This window comes from Lithobates pipiens, unplaced genomic scaffold (assembly GCF_037356315.1).
Source record: "Lithobates pipiens isolate NorthernLeopardFrog02 unplaced genomic scaffold, aLitPip1_a1.2 Scaffold_8, whole genome shotgun sequence".
Lineage (NCBI taxonomy): Eukaryota > Metazoa > Chordata > Amphibia > Anura > Ranidae > Lithobates > Lithobates pipiens.
Window position 1 is genome coordinate 486,061,326 of NW_027507903.1, and position 22,858 is coordinate 486,084,183.

At 44.8% G+C, this 22,858-nt stretch overlaps 1 protein-coding gene across 3 annotated transcripts in view; it reads left to right on the plus strand.

Annotated features, from left to right (window-relative positions):
• The first annotated feature begins 14,645 nt into the window (after positions 1–14,645).
• Positions 14,646–22,858, plus strand: part of WASHC1 (WASH complex subunit 1) — a 53,758-nt gene continuing 45,545 nt past the window's right edge. Inside the window, exon 1 of one of the 3 annotated variants that reach the window (XM_077468968.1) lies at positions 14,646–14,737. The gene's annotated coding sequence lies outside the window, so the exon portion shown is untranslated. Of the gene's footprint in view, positions 14,754–22,858 lie in introns of all 3 variants that reach the window. The other 2 variants (XM_077468969.1, XM_077468970.1) reach the window with 2 other exon arrangements.

Consider the following 22,858-nt stretch of genomic DNA (forward strand, 5'->3'; position numbering starts at 1 on the left):
CTGTATGTCACGGAGCTGCTGTCAGCGCTGTATGTCACGGAGCTGCTGTCAGCGCTGTATGTCACGGTGCTGCTGTCAGCGCTGTATGTCACGGAGCTGCTGTCAGCGCTGTATGTCACGGAGCTGCTGTCAGCGCTGTATGTCACGGAGCTGCTGTCAGCGCTGTATGTCACGGAGCTGCTGTCAGCGCTGTATGTCACGGAGCTGCTGTCAGCGCTGTATGTCACGGTGCTGCTGTCAGCGCTGTATGTCACGGAGCTGCTGTCAGCGCTGTATGTCACGGAGCTGCTGTCAGTGCTGTATGTCACGGAGCTGCTGTCAGCGCTGTATGTCACGGAGCTGCTGTCAGCGCTGTATGTCACGGAGCTGCTGTCAGCGCTGTATGTCACGGTGCTGCTGTCAGCGCTGTATGTCACGGAGCTGCTGTCAGCGCTGTATGTCACGGAGCTGCTGTCAGCGCTGTATGTCACGGAGCTGCTGTCAGCGCTGTATGTCACGGAGCTGCTGTCAGCGCTGTATGTCACGGAGCTGCTGTCAGCGCTGTATGTCACGGTGCTGATGTCAGTGCTCTGTATTACGGTGCTGCTGTCAGTGCTCTGTATCTCCTGCACCCTCTTGTTTGCCTACCCTGGTCCCTGACCTTCCCTCTCCTCCATTGCCTTCATTAGCTCCATAGTCCTGAATTGTCAGAACAATTTCCCAAATAAAAAAAAAATGCTTGTAGTTATCGATCCCAAATTCACCTCATACATGTATTATGCTATTGTCCAGGTGGTGGGACTACGTGCTACCCCCTAATAATTACCCCGTGGCCGCAAATTCGACCTAAAGGTTTGCGAAATTCGCCTCCCATTGAAGTCAATGGAGCCCGCGGCGAACGGTCGTTTTCGCGAACGTTTGTGTCCGTTCGCGTTTCGCGTTCGCGAAACGTCCCGTCGGAAGTTCGTCCATCACTAATGGAGACATCATCACTACATGATCTTATATACAGACATAAAGAGTGTCAGCTCTGGGGGTACAGAGAGGAGAGGGTGGAGACATCATCACTACATGATACTATATTCAGACATATAGAGTGTCAGCTCTGGGGGTACAGAGAGGAGAGGATGGAGACATCATCACTACATGATACTATATTCAGACATATAGAGTGTCAGCTCTGGGGGCACAGAGAGGAGAGGTTGGAGACATCATCACTACATGATGCTATATACAGACATAAAGAGTGTCAGCTCTGGGGGTACAGAGAGGAGAGGATGGAGACATCATCACTACATGATCTTATATACAGACATAAAGAGTGTCAGCTCTGGGGGTACAGAGAGGAGAGGATGGAGACATCATCACATAGTATCATGTGGCGATGATGTCTCCATCCTCTCCTCTCTGTACCCTTAACCCTGACACTCTATTTGTATATAGTATCATGTATTGATGATGTCTCCATCCCTCTCTTCCCTCTACCCCCAGAGCTGACACTCTATATGTCTGTATATTGTATCATGTTATGCAGACATATGGAGTGTCAGCTCTGGGGGTACAGAGAGGAGAGGATGGAGACGTCATCACTACATGATATTATATACAGACATATAGAGTGTCAGCTCTGGGTGTACAGAGAGGAGAGGATGGAGACATCATCACATAGTATCATGTGGCAAGGATGTCTCCATCCTCTCCTCTCTGTACCCTTAGAGCTGACACTCTATTTGTATATAGTATCATGTATTAATGTTGTCTCCATCCCTTTCTTCCCTGTACCCCCAGAGCTGACACTCTATATGTCTGTATATTGTATCATGTTATGCAGACAAATGGAGTGTCAGCTCTGGGGCTACAGAGAGGAGAGGATGGAGACATCATCACTACATGATACTATATACAGACATATAGAGTGTAAGCTCTGGGGCACAGAAAAAGAGAAAGATGGAGACCTTTATAACTACATGATACTATATACAGATATAGTATATAGAGTGTCGGCTCTGGGTGTACAAAAAGGGGAAGGATGGGGCCAGCATCACTACATTATACTATATACAGACATACCGAGACTCAGCATCACTACATTATATATAGAGATATGGAGTATCAGCTCTGGGGGTACAGGGAGGGGGAGTCTGCAGTCAGCATCACTACAATATACCATATACAGACATATAAAATGTCAGCTCTGGGGGTCCAGGGAGGAGAAGGGTTGAGCCAGCAACACTACATTATACTATATATAGACATATAGAGTGTCAGCTCTGGGGGTACAGAGAAAGAAGCATAGAGTCAGCATCACTGCATTATACAAATTACAGACTGCTCTGGTAGTAATGAGAGGAGAGGATGGAGCCAGCATCACTACATTATACTATATACAGACATATAGAGTGTCAGCTCTGGGGGTACGGAGAGAGGAGAGGATGGAGCCAGCATCACTACATTATACTATATACAGACATATAGAGTGTCAGCTCTGGGGGTACGGAGAGAGGAGAGGATGGAGCCAGCATCACTACATTATACTATATACAGACATATAGAGTGTCAGCTTTGGGGGTACAAAGAGAGGAAGGATGGGGCCAGCATCCCTACATTATACTATATACAGACATACAGAGGGGGATTTCTCAAACCTGTATCTGCCCAAATCTGGAGAAGCTGTGCAATGCAACTAATAAGCTTCTAGCTTTTTTATTTTCATATCTTGTCTACAAGCTGGAGATAGAAGCTGATTGGTTGCCATGCACAGCTGCCCCAGATTCTGTCTGCTCCATTCTTAGTAATTTCCCCCCAGAGTGTCCAAGAGTGCCAGCTCTGGAGGTATAGAAAGGGGAAGGGAGGTGGGAGGAGCTAGATTCAGAATTACTTGTGGAGTGCCAGCTTTGGGAGTATAGAGAGGGGATGCCAGGATATCCACCACCCATCTGCATTTCCTTCTGCTTTAGATCTCCTCTACCAAGCACCAGCTTAGAGCCAGACTCTAGGTCAAACTTCTTGTTCTACTGACAGGGTGTCACAAGGACAGGAAGTGATGGGACTTCTCTCCATAGGGGGCAGAGAAGGTAGAAAAATAGCCTTTATTTAGTAGAGGGTTATAACTGCCAGGCATAATTGCCCTGTGTCTTCTTGTCTAGGTGACACTTGTGCCTTTTCATTTCTTGTTCTGGATGTAACAAAATCTCATTAATGAGGCCACAGACAGCAATAACAACTCAGCAGAAGGTCAGATCCTCTCTATTGAACTACACAAATAATACAAAAATAATTTTGTCTAGAGCTGAGTGTTAACTCAAGCTAGGGCTCATTCAGATGTGAGATTAGACCCATCCGCTGATCTGAGCCGCTGTCTGCTGCTTGTGAATCCACCTCCGAGCTGCGTGCGGGCAGCACATAGAAGTAATTGCACACGCATCGAATGCACAGACAATATTTCATATCAAAATTTGCATATACTTCTATAGGCTGCCTGCTACCTACCCTCCCTGCTGCCACACTTATACCTTATGTGGTTGGCAAGAGGTTAAAGTGATCACATCCCATTAGGGGCAAGTGCAACGTTTCAGAGCCATGCGGGACCCATTCAGCAGGCATGCACAGCTCCAAAATGTTGCACTTATACTAAACACACATTGCCCCTTTTTTTTTTGTCTGTATGTGGATGATGGCACTGCAATAATTGAATTAAAAAAAGCATCTAAGTACCTTTTTCCTAATTGATATATAGCTGTCACATGTCCCAGACAGGGAAACATAAGCAGGAGGCGCTTCTAGTCCTCTGCCGCTGGTCACATGTTCAATAAGTAAATAAAAACAGCCTTCGGAATACAATAAAAATAATTAATATAAAAAAACCTGTTTTAAATTGTCACAAAAATATATATTTGAAATCAAATCTTTATTATTTTGTGGAAATAACATGATGTGGGCGGATTTTTGCCAGTCACAGGCTGTGTTACGCCCCTCCAGTCTGTGTCTTAGAATAAGAGGGAGGTGAAGTCACCATTAATCAACATGTATTATCCAGCCTCCATTATATTTAGCTGGTTAGCGGGCATGAAGGAGGAGGAAGGGAGTGGGCTGTCATTTACCACAGTGTATACGCCCACATGTATAACTCTATAGTCACATGGGCTGCTCAGATGTGATAGGGAGGCATTACTCTGCATAGAAACCTACTGAAAACTGAGCATGCGCAGTGTTCCCACCACAGTTGCAAAATCCCTAGCTGAATTGGGGACATGAACAGAAGGGGGAGATTAGCAGCAGGATCAACCAGGTTTTTTGTAGAATAAAGAAAATTAATCTCATAGCGACTGAGTGAGTATGAACAGCATGTAATACACCATTTATTGATTGTTTTTTTATGATGTGAGTTTAGTGACACTTTAATGTGATGTGATCACTTTAATATATATTTTAACTATTATATGGATCCATGGTATGCCTTCTTTAAGTCCTCTTCTGCTTTGTAAAGGTGACGGATGCACTTCAGAGTGGTGGGTAAGACAGTCGATAAGAACGCGCTGGTCTTTACAGTTAATGAGAGCAATTCCAGTTTAATCACATTCAGAGGCAGGAGGCCAGAGGCAGCAAATAAAGGGATTTACAGGAGGGATGGAGTGGAGGTAGGAGAGAGGATGAGATTAGAGGTCAGGAATGGAGAGGAGGGGCAGACAGTGACAGCAATCACACGAGGGGGGAATTAAAGCAAAACCGTTTTTTTTTTTTAGAAACAAAACAATGCTCTGTGTTAACCAGGAACAATTCTCAATATAATCTAATATATAGAATAGTCAAAATGATACAGCCAAAAGAGATTGCTGACCTCCTTCTGAAAATGCTAGTCACCTGTCACTAGCTGGCTTTGGTTCTCTGAGTCAATGTCCTGGAACCAGCATGGCAAAGCTGAAGTCAGCACTTGGTGTCTGCATGCACGTTCCTGGTCCATGACTCCAAAAATTTTAAAACAAGAGATCAACATAGCGTCCAGAAAAGTCGCATGTTCGGAAGGAGATGTGACAGCCCCCCTTTAACTTTTGTGATAAAGGTGGTTAGCGGACTAAATAAAAACAATTAAAGTTCAGGAGAGGAAGCCTTTATAGCAACATATAAGGTTACAAACATAACTGGTGTGAACTCTGCATGACCAGCCTGACTACTACTAAGGGACACCCATGGCTGGATTTATGTCTCTCTGTAATATAAACAATAGGCGCTGAAAAATTGAAGCACAAGTAAATGCGAAGCACTGCACGTGATAATTATGTGGCCTCTTTTTTTCCAGCCAATAGGTGGAGCTCTCAAGTTCTTTTCACATTTCCCTCCATGTATTTTGCTCCTTTGTTGAAAAAAAGCTTGTTGTTTATCAATAGCACAAGGTGAAAAGAAAATGTATAAATAATAATAATAAATAAATATATAAATTAGTCAAAGCAGTGTCTCATTTCTAATCAGCAGTTTTTTTTCCCAAGGTTTTCAATTAAACCACAAAGCAACTCTCTAGGGATAATGCTAAATAAACAATTGAGCTACTTACGAATACTTAACTGACAAATCATTTTTTAATTCTATCCATCCAGTCCTGAAATATATACAGTCCTGCCAAACAGCACAACAAAGTCAGTGACTTCACTTTTCTCTGCTCCTTTCAAGCACTACAGTTTGGTCACTTCTCTGCCCACAGCCTGTGATTGGAAAGTGAAGGACCAACAGCAGATGGATGGGGGCATCAATGTGTTCTCTCCACTTGTCTGCTTGCCTCCTGTCAGCATATCTGAACACAGTGCACCTGACTGATTCCTAGTGTACCCCCTTCTTGTTTTATACCAAATACTATGATGATTTCCTTTAGGAAGGTAGATAAGCAGCATTTAAAAATGTGTGAAATATTTTTGTTGAATATACACTTGCAGTGTTTTTTTTTTTTTTAATCTCTCTGGAATTTATCTTTAAAGACAACCTAGCTTCAGATAGAGTTTATCACATGTATGGAAACTAAGTCATGTGAAAGTGTAATGTTTACAGGCATTTACTACCTTTCTCACAAATCTCAGTACTTCCCTGACAATGTCTACTTTTCTCTCCAGATAAACGGCACCATCTTTAGTCAGGCATCATCCACAATTAGCTTCTACTTCTTGGGTAGAGATACCAGCTCGGAGATGACAAAATCATGTAAATTCTGGTGCTTATGCAGTTATTGGCTGTGTTCACAAATGTCTGACACAGAATCAGCCCCTGCTACAGCCTCTAACCTTAGGACTTGCTACAAAGATACAATGTTGCAGTTCGACCACTTAGCGGAGAGGCGACTAAAGTGGTGTACATAGTTACATAGTTAGTAAGGTTTAATAAAGACACCAGTCCATCCATTTCAACCTGAGTGAGTGTCTGCAATTGTCCCTATCCCTGTACATTGCACTCTCACATTGGTCCCTACCCTCAGGGCGCTCACAATCCAAGGTCCCCATTGATATACTAGGGCCAATTTTCTTTGGATAGAAGCCAATTAACCTACCGGCATGTCTTTGGAGTGTGGGAGGAAACTGGAGGAAACCCACACAGGCACAGGGAGAACATGCAAACTCCATGCAGGTAGTGTCGTAGTTGGGATTCAAACCAACGACCCTTTTTACTGCTAGGTGAGAGTGCTACCCACTACACCACTGTGCCGCCCACACTGTAAGAAAAGCGGGCAAACGAACCATGTTTCACAAAATATCGGAAACGATGAAAGAAAATGTGTACAAAAATTCTCATCCGACAAAGGTTTTTTTTTGTTGTTGTTTATTGTTTCTGACAATGTACAGTCTTTCTTTTCAGATTTTTCTTGTACGAAAATGTTACACATTAAGCAAAAATTGTTTGTTCTGTTCCCATACGAGAACAGTTTTGGAGTTTGTCCCTTCGGGAATTTTCGTCCGAAAATTCTTTGGATGAACATTATCGCCAGGTTTTCTTATAGTATGTATGAGCCTTATGCTGGCCATACACTATACGGAAAATCAGGCGAACCAATTTTTGAAAAATGAACGTTCGGCCTTGAGCGCTAACGATAGTGCTATCATGTAATGAATGATAAATCGTTCAGTGGACCTAAATGAATCAATTTTTTGTTTGTTTTTTTGCATATACCTAGTACAGACAGTTTGGACGGTAAACACATTAACCTTTCAATTTATCGTTAGTTCGGCAGAAAGTTTTCAAACTTGTCCTTTGTTTTTTCGGCTCAAAAACGTCCCAACAATTATCAATTTTGTGTCCATTAACTGGGCCGAAAAAACAAAGTAACTGTCTAAATGACCGAATTTCGGTCGATTTTTATGGCCAGCATTAAGGCCCCTTTCACACTGAGGCAGTTTTCAGGCGTTTTAGCAAAAGAAATAGCGTCTGAAAAGCGCCTGAAAACTGCCTCCGATTCTGTGCAATGAGTGCTTTCACACTTGGGCGGTGCGCTTGTGGGATGTTAGGAAAAGTCCTGCAAACAGCATCACTATAAATAGTGCTCCCAAAATGCCCTTGCCCATTGAAATGAATGGGCGGTGCCAAAGCTCCTTAAAAGCATTTTAAAAAGCGCTGCAAAACTGAACTTTCTTTCTATTTTTTTTTTAAGGTCACGTTGTCACGTGACCTTAAAAAAATCCGCCCTGCTAGCATCCGAAAAAGCACCACTAAAACGCTGCTAAAGCACATCAAAAACGACCAGCACTGTAGCTAAATTGGGTGGTCCTGCTGGCCCCTCTCCATTCAGCTTTTGTTGAAATCACCTGTGGAAAAATGTCTGAACAGAGGCTGCATCCAATCAGATGCAGCCATTTATCAGGTATCCTGGATACAATAGCCCAGCAGAGGGATCCGTGCATCCATTCAGGGATGGAGGAATCTGTTAGGTTGGGTTCAGATATATATAAATTGGATGTGTTTTTACCCGCATCCAATTTGCATAACATGTAAATGTAAATGTGACCAGCTTTCAATGGAGCCGGTTAACACGTGCTATGCATTGTTGAAAAGGTGCGTTTTTGCTTCCGGATCGCACCTGAACTGGTGAACAGAAGCGTACCAGACTCTGGAATGCAAACCGCAGCTGCGCGTATGTGAACCCAGCCTTAAGCCCTGTACACACGGTCGGACATTCCAACGACAAAATCCGTCTTTTGGCCCAAACTTGTCTTGCATACACACGGTCGCACAAAGTTGTTGGAAAATCCGATCGTTCAGAAGAAGGTGACATACAACACATACAACGGGACTATAAAGAGGCCAGTAGCCAATAGCTTTCGTATCATAATTAATTCTGAGCATGCGTGTGCGTTGGAATTGTCTGCACACGATCGGAATTTAAAAAATCCGATTTTGTTGTCGGAAAATTATAGATCCTGCTCTCAAACTTTGTGTGTCGGAAATTCCGAAAGAAAAAGTCCAATGGAGCCCACACATGATCGGAATTTATGACAACACAATCCGATCGCACATTTTCCTTCGGAAAGTCTGACCGTGTGTACAGGGAATAATATTGTATATGGCTTCCTCCCGTCTGCAGTCTGAAGATATCAGACCAGCATGGATACAGGCAGCAATAAAACCAAACAGAGATTCTAATCTGTTTAAAACAGGGCTCCACCCAAAAGGGGAGGCTCTGCTTGTTTGCACCATCCCCCCTCCACTGCCACATTTGGCACTTTTTGGGGGGAGGCAGATACCTGTCAAAGCCAGGTATCTGCTGCTGCTTTCAGGTAAGATCGATGTACAACGATCTACAAAATCTCTGGCCCCTCCTCATCCCCCCCCAGCTGCCTTCTGGGAGACACACAGGTCCAAGAAGACAGTGGGACCATCCAGAAAACACAGAGCAACTCGCTCATGCACAGTAGGAAACAGGAAGTGAAGCCTCAAGGCTTCACTTCCTGTTTCCCTTAGGGAAGATGTCGGGGCCTGCACCCACAGCCAATGGATGAATCAGCTAGCGGTGCTGACATCACAGGATACCAGGATACCTGAACAGGTAAGTGTCTTTATGTCCCTCGTTCCTCCTTATTTATAGCATACTTATAGCATACTAGCTCTATTATGAATAACTTACCTGAGATCGAAGCCCCCGAAGTGACCCTCGTTCGCCTCCTCCAATGCTGCCATCTATCCCGGAGTGACTTCCAGGTATCGCGGCTCTGGCGCTGTGACTGGTCAGAGCCGCAATGACGGCACTCTCGCGCATGCGCTGTGGTGACGCCACTAACGCCATGATCACAGTTAGAAGCGGCATGCTCAGTGCACATGCGCTCGATGTCTACGGTGCATGTGCCGTAGACTTTGCTGCGGCTCTTTCTGCAAATATCTCCTAAACCTTTTAAGTTTAGGAGATATTTCTTGCAACCACAGGTAAGCCTTAATCTAGGCTTACCTGTAGGCTAAAGTGGTTGTAAAGGGTTTACAACCACTTTAATGCATAAGAGACATGCAATAAGATATACTGTATCTACCTGCCTGTTCAGTCTTCTGTAGAATGTATACAAAGCTGTGTATTCCTCTCATTCCAGCACAGTGCTTGTATGTCGGGATGACTGCCCTCCTGCACACGAGTAGGAGGAATGCTATCCTGTGCTGTCCAATCAAGATGGTGGAAGGCTGGCTTTTGGAAGAATCCAGGGTGACGATGCCAGCGAGGGACCTCACGGCATCAGACTGTTGATGCAAAGGTTAGTATAGCAGACTTTAGTTTTATTTTAGCTCACAAAAGTTACAGTCAAGGCATGCCATTATTGATAACTGTCACAGTTGCTTGTGCTCTCTACTAAATGTCAAGCCAGCAAATGGCTAATGTCATAACTAATCACATATGCAGCACCATGGCAACTGAAGATCAAACAGAGGCAGCTTCCTTGGCTGTAAAGGATGGAAGGGTTTAGTTATGCTTTAGAAATTGTTACCTAGAGTTTAGCTTCAGGCTGGGTTCACACTGCTGCGGCTGGGAGACCCGGATGTGATTCGCACCGCACTGCAGTGCAAATCACATCCGATCTCTGTGCGATGCGAGTTCAGCCATACAGATAGTATGGCTCAATTCGCATCGCACCCGCTCCAAACTCGCACAGGACCCTTTTTTTGGTCCGCAGCAGAATCGGATCGCATGGGTGTTCACACCATGCGATCCGATTCCTGTCCGAGTTTGCAGATCGCACTGTGATATGCGAACTGATCTGGGGGTGTCATTAAGGTTTCACTGACACTCCCAGCAGTCCGCATAGGGCAGTGTGAACTGCCGGCGGGAGGCATGCGATGTGGGAACCCGCCGCGGATTCGCGGCGTTCCCGCATCGCTTCAGTGTGAACCCAGCCTTAAAGTGATTGTAAACACTCTCATATGCTCAGTGAAGTGATTGGCCTCAGGTGATACACAGAGATGAAACAAATCATCTTACATAAGTTTTACTTGTTTATCTGCAGTCTTCTCTTCTCTACTGCCAATCAAAAGTGCAGATTTGTGATAAATAATCCTTCTTCATCTGTTGCTGAAACCCATAAAAGGGGAGAAAAGAGGGAAAGGGATATTTTGCCATACCCACAAGATATACTGTAGAAAGTACCGTATTTATCGGTGTATAACATGCACTTTTTTCCCCTTAAAATCAGGGGGAAATCGTGGGTGCGTGTTATATGCCGATCCCGTGCCGATTATGAGCCTCTCGGCCACTCTCGCAGCCGAAAGCGGCCAAGAGCTGCTGAGAACGGCCGAAAGCCAGGCAAGAATGCTCGAAATTTGGCAAGAGCGACCAAAAGCAGCTGAGATACACAGGACATCCAGCGCTGTATCTCGGCGGCGCCAGTTTTATAGTCTGTAAATGACACTGGGGCAAGGCTGCAATGACAAGGGTGCAGATGGACACTGACAAGGCTGCAGATGGACACTGACAAGGCTGCAGATGGACACTGACAAGGGTGCAGATGGACACTGACAAGGGTGCAGATGAACACTGACAAGGCTGCAGATGGTCACTGACAAGGCTGCAGATGGTCACTGACAAGGCTGCAGATGGACACTGACAAGGGTGCAGATGAACACTGACAAGGCTGCAGATGGTCACTGACAAGGGTGCAGATGAACACTGACAAGGCTGCAGATGGTCACTGACAAGGCTGCAGATGGACACTGACAAGAGTGCAATGATGGACAAGGCTGCAATGGACACTGAGAAGGCTGCATTGATGGGCATTTAAATGTAAGTTTTTTTCCTTAAACTTCCCTCCTAAACTTGGGGTGCGTGTTATACGGTATATGCGTCGTTAGAATAAAATACAATGTTTATTTGAGTAACATCAAAATAACCCCTTGTAAACAGGGAGACGCTTTACAAAATACCAAACACATATAAAAAGACTAAAGCCGATCACCCTGAGTACTGAAAATTGATTGAAAGCACAGTGAAAAGTGATGATTCTGGGTGCATGGGTTCAGAACCCCCGACACATTTCGACTGGTTAAGTCTTCCTCAGGGTAATGAAACCCGATAACATATTCAGGGATCTATATTAAAATAAAGACAGGCATCTAAATATGCTGGAGGTCCCCAAGGGAGAAGGCGGCAATGCCATGGAGATATTCCATATGTCCAAAGCTCAAGGGATATAGAAGGCCACCCTGAGATGATTGTAAAATCCTGAGGTTATATGTTTATATCTCTCAGAAGTTTTTGAGGAGAGAAATACAAGCCCAAAACAGGCAAGCCAAAAAAAAAAAAAAAAAAAAAAAAAAACAGAATGAAGGAGAAGTCCAGCAGTACAGGACAACAGGGGCCTGATTTTTGACTAGCCTAGTCTACCCCCCAGTCTATCACCAGAGGAGGGGGTGGAGAGTAGTTATAGTGTGTGAGAGCTGATTGGAGGAAAGGGACACCCCCCATCCACACACTGCACACTGTGTTCTGAATAGACAAGCGCTTCTTGTCACAAATGTATCTTGTGTCAGAAAACTTCTCAGAAGTGACTCATGATGATAACAGAGGAACAAAGCACCAGAGAGAAATGACACTTTGGAGAGAGACAAGTAAACACTACAGATCTACAGATATATGTGCTTAGTTATGACTGAGGTTTACAACCAATTTAATTTGTTAGTCCAATCCATCTGAATCTGCTACTGCATCTAACACTACCTTCTCTGCAGATTGACAATGCTGCTGTGTCTCCATTGCTTCTCTCTCCAGAGTGGAGACACCCTAATACAGAAAATTGGCTGCCAGCCGGATCACCCAGATTACTAGGTGAATATAAAGGAAAATAAATGAATGCAGCCAACACATTTAGGTAAGCTGTGTTGTATTACTTTTTTTTTGGGGGGGGGGGGTATTTTAAGGAAGGAAAAAAGCACATTCAAGGTGAGGGGGTTAATTCATTGGTTCAGGATTGTTTTTTTTTTAAACTCTATTCACCCCGCCCCCCTCTCCTGTACATCTCATCTCTAGCCTGTCTCTTTGACCTATGTGATCTATTGACCTATTAATTAACCCCTTCACATGCCTTATCCTGCACATCAACCCACCCCCATCCCCTCACTGAATATGACCTGTACAATAACCCTTCACCTCCTTTTCCCTCTGTATGTGACCTGTACATTAATGTTTTTCTGTAGCTTATGCACCATTACCAAGCCGTATGTTTTAACCCCTTCAATACCAGCATGTTTCTTCATTTCTAAAAAAAATATTGCCCAAAAAATAAAAAACCCTTGATCGCCTTGGGGTATCTACTTTCTATAGGGGTCATTTTGGTGTGTTCCTATTGTCTTAGCGTTTGTGTTTGGTGTGTTATATAACAGAAGGTAAGGGAAGCATTTCTTTTCAAAGATTTGTGGTATTTGTTGATGAGAACACCTGCCCTATGGGGGCACTCTGATGGGGACACCTGATGTAAGGGGTACTCTGATGGGGATACCTGCCCTATGGGGGCACTCTGATGGGGACCCCTGATGCAAGGGGTACTCTGATGGGGATACCTGCCTTATGGGGGCACTCTGATGGGGACACCTGATATAAGGGGTACTCTAATGGGGATACCTGCCCTACGGGGGAACTCTGATGGGGACACCTGATGTAAGGGGTACTCTGATGGGGACACCTCCCCTATGATGGCACTCTTTTGGGGACACCTAATGTAAGGGGTACTCTGATGGGGACACCTGCCCTATGGGGTCACTCTCATGGAGCCACCTGATGTAAGGGGTACTCTGAGAAACCTGACCTATGCGGGCACTCTGATGTGGACACCTAATGTAAGGGGTACTCTGATGGGGACACCTTCCCTATGGGGGCACTCTCATGGAGACACCTGATGTAAGGGGTACTCTGATTGGGAAACCTGACCTATGCGGGAACTCTGATGGGGACACCTGAGCTATGGGGACACTCTCATGAAGACACCTGATGTAAAGGGGACTCTGAGGGGAGCTAAATACGGTTAAAATGCTATGAAAATTGTAAATTTCAAATTTTTTTCATAGACTTATACTCACTACAATATTTTTGAGTCATAGCACAAACCTGATATTCGGAGTTCAACTGGAAGAACATTTTAGTGACTGGACCTCATTGAATTTCAATTCAATACCAGTGTTTTTTACAGTGAAAAATAAGCCAGTGGCTGTTAACGAATAACATATCGAATACAACCCCAAAAATGTAAACTATCACATGACCGTGATATAAGAAAAGCAAACACTTATTATATTGCAGTTTACCAATCCTCAGATGTCTGCATTCATTTTCTTTCATTTCACTTGCTGATCTGAGCAGCAACACCTCTTCTATTAGAGTGCCCTCACTCTGGATAAAGGAGCACAGGAGGCACGACTGACTTTTATTTGTTAGTGTATCTAACTCTTCCAGTACATCTAACACCCCCCCACAGACTGACAATATTCCTGCCCAAAGGCACCCCCTGTGCCCCTTCAACCAGAGAGGGGGCACACTCATACAGGAAGTGTGTTACTGGACATATTTCCAGGTGAAAACAGACAAAAAAACAGCATAAAAAAAATGAATGCAGCCACTGCATCTAATAATTGCTAAGCTGCATTATGTTCAGTTTTTGCGTTTGGGTTTATTACCGCTTTAAATACTATCAACAGAAAGTTCTATCTGTTAAAAAAAAATATATATAAAATTAATTTTGGTTTTGTGTTGTAGGAAACAGAAACCTGCACAGAAAACTGAAAAAAATAAATGGTTAACTTTTTTTTTTTTCGTTTTTTGGTTGACCCGATGGACATTGCCTTTTTTTTTTGCCAAATTGTGAAACTAGTTTTAGTCATCACACTTATTACATGTTCTATAAATTCCTTTTCTGACAGATGAACATCCAACAGCCCCCCTCTCACATTATTTATAATAAACACTCAACTCATTACAATGTATTCATTAGCTTTACACATCACTTATTTTTATTATTATTCTTCCCAATATATCATCACATGGTATTTACCAACATCACCTAATGTAACATAATATATATTCCTAATACGTTTATATGTTTCGCTATATGCACAGTGCTGGCAGCCATAACATAAGCTGATCTATCCTCTATGCTCAGTGTGACATGACAGACAGCACAGGAGGGGAGGGGTAATCCTCCATTATGGAGGGGGGGGGGTCACATGAGGGATATCACGTGACCAGGAGGAGGCGAGTACAGCCAGGCAGGACGAGGAGGCTGTCATGTGACAGTCACATGACAGCCAGGAAGCAGAGCTGGAGGAGGTGAGTTTTGTATGAGGTGTGTGTTCATGATTTGTGTTGATATGTGTGTTATCATAGTGAGAATCCCTGGCTGCTTTTTGGAAACGCACACATACAGACTTAAACCCAATACATCAGACCCAATAAATCTGGAAGAGGCCACATTGTGTCTACTGAGGGTCACACTTACCTAATTTCCCTTGGGGCTCATTTACAGTGGCAGGATTGTGCAACTCGTGACAAAGAAAAATAGCTTTTTTTTTCTATTGTTTTAGCTCACACCAGTACCTTGCATTAGGGCTCATTCTACATCCACCTCGGAGCTGCCCATAGTTGTGGATGCAGGCACAGCGGCTAGACACAGTCACATGTCAAGATCTGACATATGGGCAGGAGTGGCTGCAAGGATCCTAATACAGAGCCTGTGTGTTTGGAGCTATGCACCTGTTCTTGTTACATACATAGTAGGTGAGGTTGAAAAAAGACACAAGTCCATCAAGTCCAACCTATGTGTGCGATTATATGTCAGTATTACATTGTATGTTGCAGTCGTTCAGGTGTTTATCTAATAGTTTCTTGAAACTATCAATGCCCCTCGCTGAGACCACTGCCTGTGGAAGGGAATTCCACATCCTTGCCGCTCTTACAGTAAAGAACCCTCTACGTAGTTTAAGGTTAAGGTGTCTGTCTGCATGTAAATTTTTTACATTTACTAAAGGCAATTAGACCGGGCACTTTGCAAAATGCAGTTGCACTCTGCAAACGCAGTCGCTCCAGAGTTTAGTAAATTGGGTATACTTTGCAAAGTGAAACTTTACCTAATCACATGAAAGGAAAATGGGAAAAAAAGAAAGCATTTTTGCTTGCACATGATTGGATGATGGAAGTAAGCGGAGCTTCTGCTCATTTACTAAGCTCTGGAGCAATGCATCCATATCTAATGACTGGTAAGCTGCAATATGTAAAATTTTTGCTTTTGGGATTAAAGCGGTTGTATGCTTAAAGCGGAGGTCCACCCTAAAGTGGACCTTCCGCTCATCGGAACCCTCCCCCCCTCCGGTGCCACAATCGGCACCTTTCAGGGGGGAGGGGGGTGCAGTTACCTGGATAATCCAGGTAACTGCACCCACTTCCGGGATAGCTCTCTGCGGAAAGGGGCGTAACTTACGCCCCTTTCCGCAAGTGCCCGCCCCTTCCCGCAAGTGCCCCGCTGCCTGCTGGGAAACACACAGATCCCAGAGGCAGCGGGGACCGTCCTCATTGCGCAGCGCGGCTCGCGCGTGCGCAGTAGGGAACCGGGAAATGAAGCCGAAAGGCTCCATTTCCTGATTCCCATACCCAAGATGGCGGCGGCAGCACTCGAGTGTTGATCTAGAGATCGGCTTCGGGTGCCGACATCGCGGGCGCGCTGGACAGGTAAGTGTCACTATTTTAAAAGTCAGCAGCTGCAGTATTTGTAGCTGCTGGCTTTTAAAAAAAAAACAAAAAAACGCGGAGTCCCGGTGGACTCCCGCTTTAACCAAAAAAAAAAAAACACCTGTAAGGCAAAGGCATAATGAGCTAGTATGTGTTGCATACTAGCTCATTATGAAATACTTACCTTAGAAAGAAACGCCCATACCGCTGAGGGAGCTGACATATTCCCTCGGCATTTCTTCCAGGTTTGCGGCTCCATTACTGTGAGTGGCCAGAGCTGCGATTACATCACTCCCGCTCATGCGCGGGAGTCCTCCGTTCTGGCAAGGAGCTCTGATTTTCCGGCAGCATCTGCCGGACCTTCAGGGCACACACGCTGCTGACGTCAGCGGCTACATGCAGGGTGAATATCTCCTAAACTGTACAGATTTAGGAGATATTAATTTTACCTACAGGTAAGTCTTATTATAGGCTTACCTGTAGGTAAAAATGTGCATGAGGAGGATACAACCACTTTAATACCGCTTTGCGCTGCCTGCATGCAGCTCTGAGGTGGATGAAGACACAACAAAAAAACAGCTCAGCACAGAGGACTCTCAGCACCTGTCTAAATGAGCATTTCATTTATGCTGGAAAAAAACGAACAAAAAAAAAAACAAACCACATTTTGCGTTTCTGTGCAGTTTTGCCATTGCTGGGCCTCATTTGAAAAGTGCAACTTGCCTGGCTTCACCAACAAGATAAGCCTGCTGTGACTGAGTTCCAGAATTCCTTATCTCTGTACTTGCAATGAAGCCAGAGCATCAGCCTGGGAACCATCATTCTCAAAGAAGAGTTTTAGCAGTGGCAGCCCACAAACTTTTTCCCTTGACTGAGTCACTTTGAGAAGACCCTGCGGGGTCTCTAATATACAAGCATTACTCCCCTGCAGCAGAAGAATTAGTATACTCATCTCACCGGTGGCCCATATTCCCTACATTTCCTCCATTCAAGTGCTACAGCCCCGTTAAAGTATAACGAAACGAAAAACTTTTTTTTTCCCATTTTGGCTAGGGAAGGTTACAACCCCTGTACAGTTTGTTTACACCATGTATGTCCTATAGAGGAGGTTTTACTTCCTGTCCCATAGCCAAAACAGGAAGTGAGAGGACCCATTGGGAGATTTATCCTCTGTTCTTGTTCCGATTTTGGGACAACCCAAAATTAGGGATTTTCTTTTACTTTCACCATAGCCAGCAGCACTGATCAGTGTATTCTGACTGTGGGGAAGGCTCCCTACTGTCATAATACAATTAAAGGGGTTGTAAAATCTCAAGGTTTTTCACCTTAATGCATTAAGGTGAAAAACCTTCTGTGCTGCAGCTGCCCCCCAGAGCCCTTCCTTGTTCGTACCTAAACCCGATCATTCCAACAATGAGCACAAGCCCAGCAGCTCCAGCCACTGTCTCTGTCCTCGTTGCATAGATTGATAGCAGCGGGAGCTATTGGCTCCTGCTGCTGTCAATCAAATCCAGTAACACAAGAGTAGGGGAGCGGGACCAGGTCCTGCTGTCTGTGTCAATGGACGCAGCAGCGAGACTCGTGAGCGCACCTGCACAGATGCCCCCATGGAAAGCAGCTGTCTGTGGGGGCACTCGATGAAGAGGAGGAGCGCTGCTGGGGTACCCCAGAAGAGGAGGATTGGGGCAATGGTTTTGCACAGAGAAGGAAAGTACTGTATAACATGTTTGTTATTTAAAAAAAAAAAAAAAAAAAAAAAAAAGCGAACCTTTACAATCACTTTAACTTAGAAAAGAGTTATTCCTCCAACCGCAGGACAGCTGGGGCCATGGGGGCAACTATAGTGACCGCAGACTTTGGAGCCCAGATACACAAGGGGGCTCAGCTACCTCACTATAGGACAGAGGGTGCAGTGGGCCTTCGCAGGGGGACCAGGCATCTAACATTCCTGTAAGTGTCAGATGCACAGCTACATTAGCTGAAATATCTTCTGCAACAGAGTCACAGTGAGCTGGTTGTGGTAAATCTTTTACATTTTTTTTTTTTTTTTTTTTTGAGTATTCTTCCCACTTACCACCAATGTAGGGAATGCTTCCCACTTATCCCAAATGTAAGGATCATTCTTCCCATTGCCCCCCCCCCCCCAAAATGTATGGAGCATTCTTCCCATTGGCCCCCCAAATGTATGAGGCATTCTTCCCATTGACCTCCCCCCCCCCAAATGTATGGAGCATTCTTCCCTTTGATCTCCCCCCCCCCCAATGTATGGAGCATTCTTCCCATTGAGCCCCCCCCCCAAATGTATGGAGCATTCTTCCCATTGCCTCCCTCCCCCAAATGTATGGAGCATTCTTCCCATTGCCCCCCCCCCCCCAAATGTATGGAGCATTCCTCCCATTGCCCCCCCAAATGTATGGAGCATTCTTCCCATTGCCCGCACCCCCCCAAATGTATGGAGCATTCTTCCCATTCCCCCCCCAAATGTATGGAGCATTCTTCCCATTGCCCTCCCCCCCCCCCCAAATGTATGGAGCATTCTTCCCATTGCCCTCCCCCCCCCTAAATGTATGGAGCATTCTTCCCATTGCCCTCCCCCCCCCCCAAATGTATGGAGCATTCTTCCCATTGCCCTCCCCCCCCAAATGTATGGAGCATTCTTCCCATTGCCCTCCCCCCCCCAAATGTATGGAGCATTCTTCCCATTGCCCTCCCCCCCCCAAATGTATGGAGCATTCTTCCCATTGCCCTCCCCCCCAAATGTATGGAGCATTCTTCCCATTGCCCTCCCCCCCCCAAATGTATGGAGCATTCTTCCCATTGCCCTCCCCCCCAAATGTATGGAGCATTCTTCCCATTGCCCCCCCCAAATGTATGGAGCATTCTTCCCATTGCCCCCCCAAATGTATGGAGCATTCTTCCCATTGCCCCCCCCAAATGTATGGAGCATTCTTCCCATTGCCCCCCCCAAATGTATGGAGCATTCTTCCCATTGCCCCCCCCAAATGTATGGAGCATTCTTCCCATTGCCCCCCCCAAATGTATGGAGCATTCTTCCCATTGCCCCCCCCAAATGTATGGAGCATTCTTCCCATTGCCCCCCCAAATGTATGGAGCATTCTTCCCATTGCCCCCCCCAAATGTATGGAGCATTCTTCCCATTGCCCCCCCCAAATGTATGGAGCATTCTTCCCATTGAGCTCCCCCCCCAAATGTATGGAGCATTCTTCCCATTGCCTCCCTCCCAAATGTATGGAGCATTCCTCCCATTGCCCCCCCCCCCCAATGTATGGAGCATTCTTCCCATTGCCCCCCCCCCCCCAATGTATGGAGCATTCTTCCCATTGCCCCCCCCCCCAATGTATGGAGCATTCTTCCCATTGCCCCCCCCCCCCAATGTATGGAGCATTCTTCCCATTGCCCCCCCCAATGTATGGAGCATTCTTCCCATTGGCCCCCCAGATGTAAGGAGCATTCTTCCTATTGGCCCCCCCAAATGTAAGGAGCATTCTTCCCATTGCCCCCCCCCCCCCAAAATGTTAGGAGCATTTTTTCCAGGGACCCCAATGTAAAAAAGCACTATTTCCACTGATCACCAATGTAAGGAGCATTCTTCACACTAATCACCATTGTAAATAAAGCAAATTCCTCTTACAGAATAATCTGTATTATGAGTTCCCCACTTACGTTAGAGTCCACTATAAGAGCCACCCTTGCGTTAGGGTCCCAATCATATTCCCCATCAGAGTCCTCCCTTCCATCAGGGTCCCCATCAGTGGAGACGGACTGATCTGTATCCTCAATCAGTGCACATCTGCTGCAGACTGGATAAAATCTTGTAGTGAGCTTGAGGTGGCCTTCGGGCCATAGTTTGGAAACCTCCAAAGTAAAGGATGCACCCTTTGTATCACTGTTGTGATGTTGTTGTGCCGCTTTTGCATTTGTGTATTATGGGTTATAGTTCCTCAGTTAAAAGACTCTCTGCTATCATTCACAGGGGTGATTAATAGGGATGGGCCAAACGTACATGGGTTCAGTTAGGCGTGGCTGTCAAGTTCAACAATTAAGTCTGAATTCCAATGAAGTCAATAATAGCGAAAACTTTAAAATCTAGTCCATTTTTAAGGCTAATAGATAGGGAATTTGGTAAACATCTGTCTTCGGGAGTCCCAAATATTAAGTTATAGTGTAGCGCTATAAAAAAGAAAAGTAACCTATTTATAACTACTTAGTGATATAACAATATTATATAAGTGTCAAAATTAAATGACATTCAATGATGCTTCTCAGACTGCACCACACTTGCATAGATTCGTGAAAAAAATACAGTGAATGTGAAAAAGTCCAAAAAAATCAATAAATGATATACAAAGAAAGTCTATTATTCGATTTAAATTGAATCCAATCCACACGTGAGAGGGAAAGAACCATCCACCTTCTTCTTATGAAGACCACATGCAGGCACCCTGTGGCATTTCCATCACCAAATAGGATGTAAGCTTACCAAATTAAATGGATCCAAACGAATATACATTCGAAGGATCAATCAGGCTTTTGAACACTCTTGTATAGAGCTATCCAACATAAAAGACTCTCCAGGGAATTTTCAACCAGGTACTCAAACGATGGGAAAATCTTCCGCTTTAAACTCCAACGCACATTGTAGAACTCATACAGGAAGAAAATGAGGGCCACAATAGTGTAAATCCGTTTAAAATTTTTTTTAATAAAATAAGTAATGAACTTACATGTATCCAATGAATTAAGCGCTTATATCATAAAAATAGAGCTGCAGTAGGATCTGTCTTCGGGAGGCTGAGCAATGCCCTGGGGGACACTTGCCAAGGAAAAAAAAACCTTTTTTTTAAAAAAAAAAATTGTTTTGTAGGGTGCAGCCCTTTTAATGGTACTTAAAGTGGTATTAAACGTTGCTTTATTATTAATATATAAATAGGCCCCTAAGTGGTTGATGCTATAGTGTGCTATGCATTTAGCACATTATGACACGTGCCTGACAAACAAAACCCCTCCAGTGCTGAGCTGCCACCCCTCCCTGCGCTTCCATCTTTGCCTTCCTCCTTGCTCTCCAGTCACTTGAATGGTCAAGCCGCGATGATGTCACTCCCGTGCATGCTCCAGGTCACCATTGCAGCACAGCGCACTCTGCAATAAAGGCACAGCCTGTGAATGCAGAGGTAACTACATGTGCAAGTGATGTTATTGTCCATAGCCGACATCACTCTCTACTCAAGGGCACCGCTTTAGATCATTACCAAGATGCCTACAGGTAAAAAGTATCAGCTTAAAGGAGTTGTAATGGCAGAAGGCATTCAGATAAAAAAAAAAAAAAACTATGTAGCAGCCATTCCAGAACCCCCTAATACTTACCTGAGCCCCCTATCTGTCCAGCCATGTTTAGGAATCCCTCTGCCATCTGGAACTTTCCATCATGATGGACTGAGACACAGCAGTGGCATTATTGGCTCCCACTGCCGTCAATCATAGCCAGCCAATCAGGGGAGAGAGGGGGTGGGGCTGAACGGCAGCTCCTTGTCTGAATGGACACACGGAGCTGCAGCTTGACTCAGGTGCCCCCATAGCAAGCTGCTTGCTGTGGGCACTCAACAGCAGGGAGGGGCCAGGAGCAGCAAAGAGGGACACGAGAAGAGAAGGATCCGGACTGATCTGTGCCAAACCTACTGCACAGAATAGGTAAGTATAACATGTTTGTTATTTAAAGTGATTGTAAAGTCTTGTTCTTTGTTTTTTAAAGGTGGGGCAAAGTGAAAAAGTGGAGGTAAAAATGCATTATTCCTTTAAAAAAATGGCAGATTCCCCAAACCCGCCTGTGAAATGACAAATCTACCTGATTTATACAGTGTACTTCAGCAAAACTGATTTAATTAGAACTTTTAATATATGGACACTTACCTGTCCAGGGTAGCCCGCGATGTCGACACCCCAGACAATCTTCAGATCAAATGTGTCAGCCCACTGAAATGAAGCCAGCCTTGGTTCTACTGGCCGCAGTGGGGTTTAATGCAGCGATGTGATGCGCTGAAAAAGGCTTTTTGCCCTGTTTTGTGTTAGAACTGTGCTGGGCAAGGGTGTCCAGCACAGTCCTAGCACAACAGGTATGAACTCTTCCTTTAAATGGCCCTTTGTATAGGAAGAGGTTAGAGAGATTTTGATTATGGGACCCTCTGATTAACCTTCTCCCCCCTGGGATATATTGCCTCTTTTCCTTTATGTTTACACTACCCATCTCCCCCACTTTTCCTCCCAATAATCAGTTCTTCTCATTAAGAGTAGTTCTGCAGCACTGATTACCTCCTCATAATTGCATATAATTACTGCCATCTCATATGGTGATTGCACCTATTTATAGGGCACGTGGAGGTTGCTCCAAGTCCTCTACTCCTGTCTCGCCGAGCTTTGAAGACGTGTTACTTAACCCAAACCTGTACAAAGAGAACTGTGTAACATGCTATAAAATGCTAAATGCCTGGCTGTCTGATCACAATTCATTCAGAATCACTTGCCTACAAAAAGCAAACCGATAAAGTCAAATCTCTCAGTTACTTGTTCCAGGTCATTGTCCCATAAAAGACTAAAGCTGAACTTCTGTGACAAAAACTTTCATTCAAATATACACTATATTGTCAAAAGTATTGGGATGCCTGCCTTTACACACACATGAACTTTAATGACTTCCCAGTATTAGTCTGT